Source organism: Scyliorhinus torazame, chromosome 5, assembly GCF_047496885.1.
Source record: "Scyliorhinus torazame isolate Kashiwa2021f chromosome 5, sScyTor2.1, whole genome shotgun sequence".
Taxonomy (NCBI): domain Eukaryota; kingdom Metazoa; phylum Chordata; class Chondrichthyes; order Carcharhiniformes; family Scyliorhinidae; genus Scyliorhinus; species Scyliorhinus torazame.
This window is the reverse complement of record NC_092711.1, coordinates 168,035,670-168,045,474: the sequence shown is the minus strand read 5'-3', so window position 1 is coordinate 168,045,474 and position 9,805 is coordinate 168,035,670. Positions and strand designations below refer to the sequence as shown.

Sequence of the window (9,805 nt, the reverse complement as noted above, 5' to 3'; positions counted from 1 at the left end):
TCTCTGCTCTCCCTCAGACATGCTCAGTCCCGGGGTGGGGAGAGGGGAATCACCGAGAGACTTCTTGTTCTGGCCGCAGCCGGTTGCCTGGAAACCTTGTCTCGAGGAGGGGAACAATGAGTGAGGCGGAGGAAAGTTGTTGACCAATGGGAAGAGTTGGTGAACCGGAAGGACTCTTCCACCATCCAATTAGTTTCCCGTTTTCTGAATGCGGAAGCTGGACAATGAGCAAAACTGGGGCCTCACACAGACTGAAAACTTGTTTTTGTCGCCAACATCTGTGAGTAAAACACTTTCTTTTCTCCCCCCTTTCCATTTCTTTTCTCATTCTCACCTTCAATTGGTCACTTGTAGCAACTGAAGGGAAAGGAAGTGAATCCAGGGAGGGCGCAGACTCTGCAAAGCTAGGCCCAGGTCTCTTCTTTCTCTCAAAGACATTGACATCCTTTGCTCCCTCAGCTTCACACATTTATTTGTCTGGCTAAAAGGATGGTCTCTTTCCTAATATTCACAATAAAGGGCTAGTTTCTCCAGGTGATTGGTATTAATTTACTGTCCCCTTAAATGTCAGCAGACAGGCATGTCTTATATGGTACACATCAGATATATTATTTATGGTTCTGCGATAAAGTGCAATCCAGTCATCTCTTCCCTTGGAGGGTTATTAGTCTCTGGATTTCTCTTCCACAGGGACCAGTGGGGTGTGGAGTCATTGAATATATTCACAGATGAGTTGGACAGATTTTTAATAAATTGTTTTGTTTTAAATCATTTTTAAACAATGAATGCAACAGAGTAACAGAAAAAATCGTGGCAAATGGGTACAGAGCGGAACAAGAGATATTGCCAACATACATCTAAGCAACACATTGCAGAATTAATTTGGAACAGGATATTTGAGGGAGCAGAGCCTCGAGATGAAATGCCAGATTAATTGAAGAACCAGTTTACAGGTTAAAGTCGTGAGTGGGGAAAGAGGGTAAGATTATATAACAATTCAGTTTGTAAACCCCAAAATATTACAAGCAGACTAACAGCATAATCAAATTAAAATGAATAACACAACACGGATAACATAGAACTATAGTGCAAAAGGCTATTCGCCCCTTCAAGTCTGCACTGAGTCGCAGAAAAAGCATTTCACTGAGGCCCATTCCCCATCCTATCCTCGTAACCCGTTGCATTGATCATGGTCAACCCACCTAACCTACACATCTTTGATACTAAGGGGCAAATTAGCGTGACCAATCCACTTTCACTGCTCATCTTTGGACAGTGGGAGGAAACCGGAGCACTCGTAGGAAACACACGAGGAGAATATGCAAACTCCACACAGACAGCCACCCAAGGCTGGGATTGAACCTGGGTCCCCGGCGCTGAGGTAGCAGCATTAATCACTGTGCCCTACTCCCGGCCTAAGTTGAATTGAATTCACTCATGGAAAGCCAGGAGGAGCAAGTCAGTCAAATGTAAGAGTCCCATCCTTTACCCAATGCATAAGACTCAGAATGAATCACGGACATTAAAAATTGCATGGAGATGCATTCCATAATCAGCCTATGCTGGTTTTGGATCGAGAGAGAACTGACTGGTCTGCTTCTGTATTGAGCCAGATGAATGTTGGCTCCATCCTAACCCAATCCCTTATGAACCTAAGACGAGAGGCCAATTGATGAAGCCTGATTTTCGGAAGACCATACCCTCCCTTATCTTGGTGATTGGAGCTGAACAAACATTTTGTTCCAGGTAGAGTTATAGATGTTTACAGCATGGAACCAGGCCCTTCGGCCCAGCTTGTCCATGCCGCCCAGTTTCTATCACTAAGCTAGTCCCACTTGCCAGCATTTGGCCCATATCCCTCTATACCCACCCTGCCCATGTAACTATCTAACTGCTTTTTAAAGGACAAATTTGTACCTGCCTCTACACTGCCTCTGGCAGCCCATTCCAGAAGTTCACCACCCTCTGTGTGAAGAATTTTCCCCTTTGGTCTCTTTTGTATCTCCTCTCACCTTAAACCTATGCCCTCTAGTTCTAGACTCCTCTACCTTGGGGGAAAAAATGTTGGCTATCTTCCTTATCTATGCTCCTCATTATTTTATAGACCTCTATAAGATCACACCAAACCTCCTACACTCCAGGGAAAAAAGTCCCAGCCTCTCCTTATAACTCAGACCATCAAGTCCTCGCAGCATCCTGGTAAATTTCTTTGCACTCTTTCGTGTTTAACATTATTCTTTCTATAATAAGGTGACCAGAACTGAACACAGTATTCCATGTCCGGTCTTACCAATGTCTTGTCCAATTTCAATAAGACATCCCGACTCCGGTATTCAATATTCTAACCAATAAAACTGAGCATACTGAATACCTTCTTCACCACCCTGTCCACCTGCGACTCCACCTTCAAGGAGCTATGAACCTGTACTCCTAGATCTCTTTGTTCTGTAACTCTCCCCAACTCCCTACCATTAACTGAGTAGGTCCTGCCCTGATTTGATTAATTTCCCTAACAACTCTGGTTGACAGTAGTATAGGCAGCATCTGCAGAGGGTACAACAGTCTGGGCAACACATTTTAATGAAGGGGATCCTCCCTCACCATGAAATCGGAAGAGCCGACCACCGGGCAAGGTCCCACCTAATAGTCACCATCAGCTGTGGAAAGTTGGCCCCATAAAGCCGTCATTGATCGGTTTGGGCTGGTTTAGCTCAGTGGGCTAGACAGCTGGTTTGACATAGACATAGACCAAACAGTGCAGAAGGAGGCCATTCAGCCCATTGAGTCTGCACCGACCCACTTAAGCCCTCACTTCCACCCTATCCCCGTAACTCAATAACCCCTCCTAACCTTTTTGGTCACGAAGGGCAATGTATCATGGCTAATCCACCTAACCGGCACGTCTTTGGACTGTGGGAGTAAATTGGAGCATCCGAGGAAACCCAAGCAGACACGGGGAGAACGTGCAGACTCAGCACAGACAATGTCCCAGCGGGGAATCGAACCTGGGACCCTGGCGCTGTGAAGCCACAGTGTTATCCACTTGTGCCACCATGCTGCCCCTAGGCTGCAGAACGAAGGTCCTTTGTCAAACAGGCCAAGTATTTGCTCGGCTTATTCCCAAACTCGTACAACTTCGATCTCACTAACTTTCAACTTTTCTCGGCTTGCTGAGTAAATAGGGAGTTCAAAGCCACTCTTGCTGCGTTAACCTCCTTCAGCAGTAGCTTACTCGGGCCCTCCATATGATTCTCTTCCACCATCGCCAAACAAGCCTCCAGAGGCTGCTGGTTCTCCAGCATCCTGCACCTTTTATTAGCAGTGTAAGAAATGATCAGCCCCCGAGCATAAACCGTAAATGTCTCCAACAAAATGGAGAAGGAAATACAAGGAGTCGAGTTAACCAAAATGAAGAACTCAAACTCGTCCCGAAAGTGCATAATAAATGAACTCAGGGAGGCTCCAAACCTCCACATTCTCGACCTGGGGGTGAGCCCTCGAGCAAAAACTCCAGGGGAAGGTCTGCGATTACGATGATCCCTGTGGTGCAAGTGGACACCAGGTGTAGGATCGTCCTCGGCACAAAAAAGGTTGTCGATTCTAGTCTGACATTGCTGGGGGCTAGAAAGAAGGTAAAATCTCTGCTCCTCGGGTACAAAGTTCTCTAACCATCCACATAGCCCACCTTCTCATGGTTATGATCCCGGACCAGACCCCAACAGTGGCTCGGATACTGGGCACAAACCCCAATATTTTATTTGTGTTTTGTCAGACTGTGAGGAAAGGATACCTCACTCCAGGAGTGATTTCACACAAAATGGGGCCATGCTATGTGAAAACAAACTTTATTATTGACACAATATTCAAATATATAACATCACACCAGAAAACAGCTGACAATTAGCCCTTAAACAATGCTAATCAATACAGTGAATACAGTAACCCTTAACTGCTACCTTTATTCCCACTCAAACAGCAAAAACACATCTCAGCTCTCAATCCACCGTTAAACACAGTTAGCCCTCAGCAATACCTGCTTTACACAGATGTTCTTTGAGAAAGAGAGATCTTGTGTCACCGCTTTAAAGACAAGATCTCAAACCTGTCAGAACCATGAAGAAACTTGGGAAGCTGTTTCAGCTTGTTTCAGCTCACCTTCTAACGACACTCTTCTGAACTGCTTGGAAAGAAACTGCTCATCTAGCGACAGACATATATTTTCAATTGAACTGAGATGCTTGACCTCTGCTCACATCTTGAACTAATTCTCAACTAAAAGACTGCTTTGCTGCAAAAAGCCTAAAACCGTGGCTCCTCCCAGTACTGATACCATCTTACCAAGCTGCAATCTAATTAACTCCACAGGGAATCCCCTTCATCCAAACAACATTCCATTAGCCCACACTTTTTATGATGCTTTAATTACACCTCTGGCTGCAAAACTTAGTTGTCCTTCAAAATAAATAAATTTAGAGTACCCAATTCTTTTTTTCCAATTAAGGGGCAATTTAGCGTGGCCAATTCACCGACCCTGCACATCGTTTTACATTGTGGGGGTGAGACCCACGCTGGCCTAGGGAGAATGTGCAGACTCCACATGGACAGTGACCCGGGGCTGGCATCAAACCCAGGTCCTCGGCACTGAGGGGCAGCAGTTCTAACCACTGCGCCACCGTGCTGCCCCGGCAATGAATTTAAAGACAATGTGGTGAAACTTTGGGATTCTCTACCCCAGAGGACTGTGGAGCCTCAGCATCAAGTATTTTTAGACCGAGAGTGATAGGTGTCTCGATATTGAAGATATCGAGGGATATGGGGGATAGTGTGGAAAAATGGTGCTGAGGTCAATCGGCCAATGATCCCATTGAATGGTCGAGTCGGCTTGATGGGCTGAATGGCCGACTGCAGCTCCTATTTGTTATGATCTGTGACCTGGACAGGAAGCAGTGAGCAGGGATCTGTCAATCAGCCTGAATCAGCACCTTCAGGAGAATTGGGAGGGTGAATATTAGAGACAGCAGAGTGAGAATGGAGGGAGAGTGTGTGGGATGGAGATTTACAGCTTTTGGGGAACGAGAGAGAAAAGAATGTTCCAGAGAAATTAAAATAATCTGTTCTGAATTTCTGTCCTGTACTGACTCTGATGTCTTTTGTAAACTCCTTTTACAGGATGTTAAAAGGAGAGGATTTACAGACAGAAATCTCAAACATCACGTCTGGATCTGACAGAGTCACTCGGTTCATCGATCATTAAAACTAGGAGAAATGTTTGCCAGACCTGTTGACTTCAACAAAGTTTAACCATCAGTGTGACTGGAAAAGCCCCGAGACACACACGCCCGAGTGAGAGTGTTCCAGAGCACTGACTGTGGAAAGAGCTTTAACCAGTTACATAATCTGAAAAACCATTGCACCATTCACAGCGGGGCGAGACCGTACACGTGTTCTGTGTGTGGACGAGGCTTCAACTGATTGTCCAACCTGGAGAGACACGAGGAGACCCAAAACATGGAGAAACCGTGGAAATGTGGGGACTGTGGGAAGGGATACAGAGTCCCATCTGTGCTGGAAATTCACCGACGCAGTCACACTGGGGAAAGACCATTCATCTGCTCTCCGTGTGGGAAGGGGTTTAGTCAATTATCCCACCTGAAGTCACACCAACGAATTCACACTCGGGAGAGGCCGTTCACCTGCTCTCAGTGTGGGATGGGATTCACTACGTTATTCAGCCTGAAGTCGCACCAGCGAATTCACACTGGGGAGAGGCCGTTCACCTGCTCTCAGTGTGAGAAGGGATTCACTACGTTATTCAGCCTGAAGTCGCACCAGCGAGTTCACACTGGGGAGAGGCCGTTCACCTGCTCTCAGTGTGAGAAGGGATTCACTACGTTATTCAGCCTGAAGTCACACCAGCGAATTCACACTGGGGAGAGACCATTCACTTGCTCTCATTATGGGAAGGGATTTACTGACTCAAGCAGCCTGCAGAGACACCAGCGAGTTCACACTGGGGAGAGACCATTCACTTGCTCTCATTGTGGGAAGGGATTCACTGACTCAAGCAGCCTGCAGAGACACCAGCGAGTTCACACTGGGGAGAGACCATTCACCTGCTCTCAGTGTGGGAACGGATTCACTCAGTCAAGCAGCCTGCAGAAACATCAGCGAGTTCACACTGGGGAGAAGCCGTTCACCTGCTCTCAGTGTGGGAAGGGATTCTATGTTTCCTCGTCCCTGCTGAGACACCAACAAGTTCACAATTGATTAGTGATGGATTCTGCTGTTATTGTTTCTGCTTCAATTACATCCAGGACTGCATTTCGTTCTCTCTTCTCTTTCTCTCTCTCAGGGATTCTGAGACAGGAAAAGTGATGCAACCTGTGGCTAACAAGAAAAGTTAAAGATTCCATTAGATCAAAGGAAGAGGCTCATAAAGTGGCCAAAATAGTAGTGAGTCTGAGGATTGGGAACTTGTTTTAGAATTCATCAAAGAAGGACCAAGGAACTGATGAAGAGAAAATAGAATGAGAGCAAACTGGCGAGAAACATAAAAACCGACAGGAAAAGCTCCTATAGGAATGTGAAAAGGAAAAGATTAGCAAAGACCAATGTGGGTCCATTCCAGGCAGACAGGAGAGTTTATAATGGGGAATAAGGAAATGGCAGAGAAACTAAACAATGTGTGCCTGTCTTCACAGAGGAAGATACGGAAATTGTCCTAAAAACACTGGAGAACAAGGGACTAGTGTGCAGGAGGAACTGAAAGAGATTGGCACCACAGGGAACACAGTCCATTCCAATGAGAAACGTGGCAGATTTGCCGGATTCACGATTGACACTCAGGAGGCTGACAAGCTGCAGCTGCACAAACACACTTCACTCCCCACCACCATCCCAGCCAACAAGATGGCAGTGAGGAGAGTGGCACTCCGCTTTACGACACCGAGCTTGAGACCCTGCTGGACGCCATGGAGGAGAGGCGGGCAACCCAGTACCGCGGCCCGGGAAGGAGGCTGCCAGCTGCCACCATTCATCGTGCCTGGGTGCAGGTGGCAAAGGCAGTAACCTCCGTGAGCAACACCGTCCAGACAGGCCAACAGTGCTGTAAAAAACTGTACAACCTCCTCGGGGTGAGTGGCAGCACTGTGCCTCTGGCACCAAACCCGTCCCATGCTGTTCCTTGGCTCCACCCAAACAGATTTCACATTTTGTATTCCTGATCTGAGATCCTCCCTTATTAATGTACTGATGCCGTCCCTTATCAGTGCAACACCACCTCCTTTTCCTTTTTGCCTGCATCATCAGCAAACTTAAATGACCATATCTTCAGTCCCATCATCCAAGTCATTGATATAAATTGTAAAAGATTGACTCCCCAGCACTGATCCCTGTGACACACCACTTGTTACATCTTGCCAACCAAATAATGACCTATTTATGGTTAGTCTCAGTTTTCTGGTAGCTCGCCAATCTTTCACTGTGAAAGACTGTTCTGGAGTTAAAGGCTGCCAGATTGGGAAAAGAAAAGAACTGAACCCTCAGGAATCACTTTGGACTGATACTTTTAAGGTGTAGGTTTCCTACAAAAATAATATTTAGTTAATGTTGCTTCTAGTTTGTTTGTTGCAGTAAAGTTATAAAACCTTATGTCCTGTCATGTGGTCCTTTAATTTGTTGACTGGGGATTTGATTTTTGTTTTGAAGTTACTGATCTTTAAAGAGATCCCAATCCACAAGTTTTGTCTCCCATTTGAGCCTCGGGCACCTTTCTGTCTCGTTATTGATCGTGTCAATGACAGCCAGGCAACTGAGCTGAGGGCTGAATTTAGCTGAGAAGAACAGGGCCTGTGCCCCAGTTGGGAATCTGCCATGGGTGTCACACTAATAGAGGACTGACTGGGAAATCAAGGGATGGGGATGATCAGGGCTGATGGTGTCTTGAACCCAGGGTTCAGTGCATGTGTCCAAAGTGGGGAGTCACAGGAACAGGCTACAGAGGAACCAAAGAGAAACATTTGGGTCCTGAATATTGTAAACATCCTTTCATGGTTACTCTTTACTCTGGTTGTCTTTGATCCACAAGTAATGTTCCGATATTATTTAAAACCATGTTCTATTTCATTAATAAACTTGGTTCATTGAAAATATTTGATTTTTGGTGGTATTTTTCTGCTTAACTTCATTCACTTTGGGGAAAGTGGGTGAAAGAGGTTGACAGGCTCTTTAACTGAAAGTGAGTCTCTCTTAAGCTAATTGCAAAGGAGCCAGAGGGTGAGAGGAGATTTTATTTTTCTTTTGACACAATGTTTGAAAATGTGGTTCAGAGAGTCAATCGGGATTGACTAATTTATAGAGTCTTTTTCAGGAAGTAACAAGGGATGTCAATAAAGGGGAACCTGTTTATCTAGGTTTCCAGAAAATATTCCCCAGGATGTCACATCAAAGGTTATTACACATATTAAGAGCTAAGGATGGGGGGGGTGGGGGGGGGGCAACATATCAGCATGGTTAGAAGGTTGGTTAGCTAACAGGAAGCAGAGAGTAGGTATAAATGGGTTACGTTTGGGTTGGTAAGATGCAACAAGTGGAATGTCACAAGGATCAGTGCTGGGCCCTCAACGATTTTACAATCTATATGAATGAGTTGGATGATGGGATTGAATGTATGGGGGCTAAATTTGATGATGGCACAAAGTTTGGTTGGAAAGTAATTTGTGAAGTGAACTTAAGGAGTCTGCAAAAGACCACAAATAGGTTAAGTGAGTGGGAACAAATTGACAGACTGAGCATAACGTGGGAAAATGTGAATGTGTCCACTTTGGCAGAAAGGGTTAAATAAAACAGAACATTATTTAAATAGGGAGAGATTGCTGAAGCATGAGGGACAGAGATTTCTGGGTGTCCTGGTACAGGAACCACAATAAATTAGTTTGCAGGTACAGCAAGGGATTTGGAAGGCAAATGGAATATTGTCATTTGTTGCAAAGGGACTGGGATATAAATGTAGCTATGATTTGCTACAGTTGTACAGGGCTTTGGTTAGAGCACTGTGTACAGTTTGGGTCTCCTTATTTCAGAAATGAGATTAATGCATTGTAAGCAGTTCAGAGAAGGTTGACTCCCTCGGTTCCTGGAATGAGGGGGTTATCCTCACCGGTATCCCAAAATCATGTCACATATTCTTAACTCTCAGATGCTCTGATGAAAAGATCAAAGAGAGTGTGTCTTTCTTATCTGCCCTGTTATGGTGCTGATATTTCTTGTAGTATCTGGGCTTTCAAATGTGGATTTCTTTAAAATTAAGTTCATGGGCCAGGGTGTAAATATATCTGGGTGGCACGGTGGTCAGCACTGCTACCTTAAGACGCCGAGGACCCGGGTTCGATCCCGACCCCAGGTCACTGTCTGTGAGGAGTTTGCACATTCTCCCCGTGTCTGCGTCGGTCTCACCCCCACAACCCAAAGGATGTGCTGGGCAGGTGGATTGGCCATGCTAAATTACCCCTTTATTGGGAAAAAATAATTGGGTCCTCTATTTTTTTTTAAAAAGCATGTCAATATTTCCAAGAGAAAGTGATCAACTTATTCATCCCGTCTACACATTCCAGACTTTCACTAGAACGTAGGAGGATACCAGATTGATATATTCCATTCACCCACACCCAAGGTAAATATTCCAATCATTTATTGTCCAGGACAATATTCCCAGTATCTTTCATACAGAAATTAAACATTCCCGTCTGATCCCAGGTATTAACCTATTCTGTTTGTTTGTTCATGTCAGGCTGGGATTGTTCACCTT

At 45.3% G+C, this 9,805-nt stretch overlaps 1 protein-coding gene and 1 long non-coding RNA gene across 2 annotated transcripts in view; one reads left to right on the top strand and one right to left on the bottom strand.

Moving 5' to 3' along the window:
• The window catches only part of LOC140422297 (uncharacterized), a 380,604-nt gene that overhangs the window by 41,319 nt on the left and 329,480 nt on the right, over positions 1-9,805 (bottom strand). The window lies entirely within an intron of this gene.
• Positions 132-8,150, top strand: LOC140422313 (uncharacterized). Its single transcript, XR_011947378.1, has 2 exons — positions 132-280; positions 5,170-8,150. It is a non-coding gene; the product is annotated as an uncharacterized lncRNA (long non-coding RNA).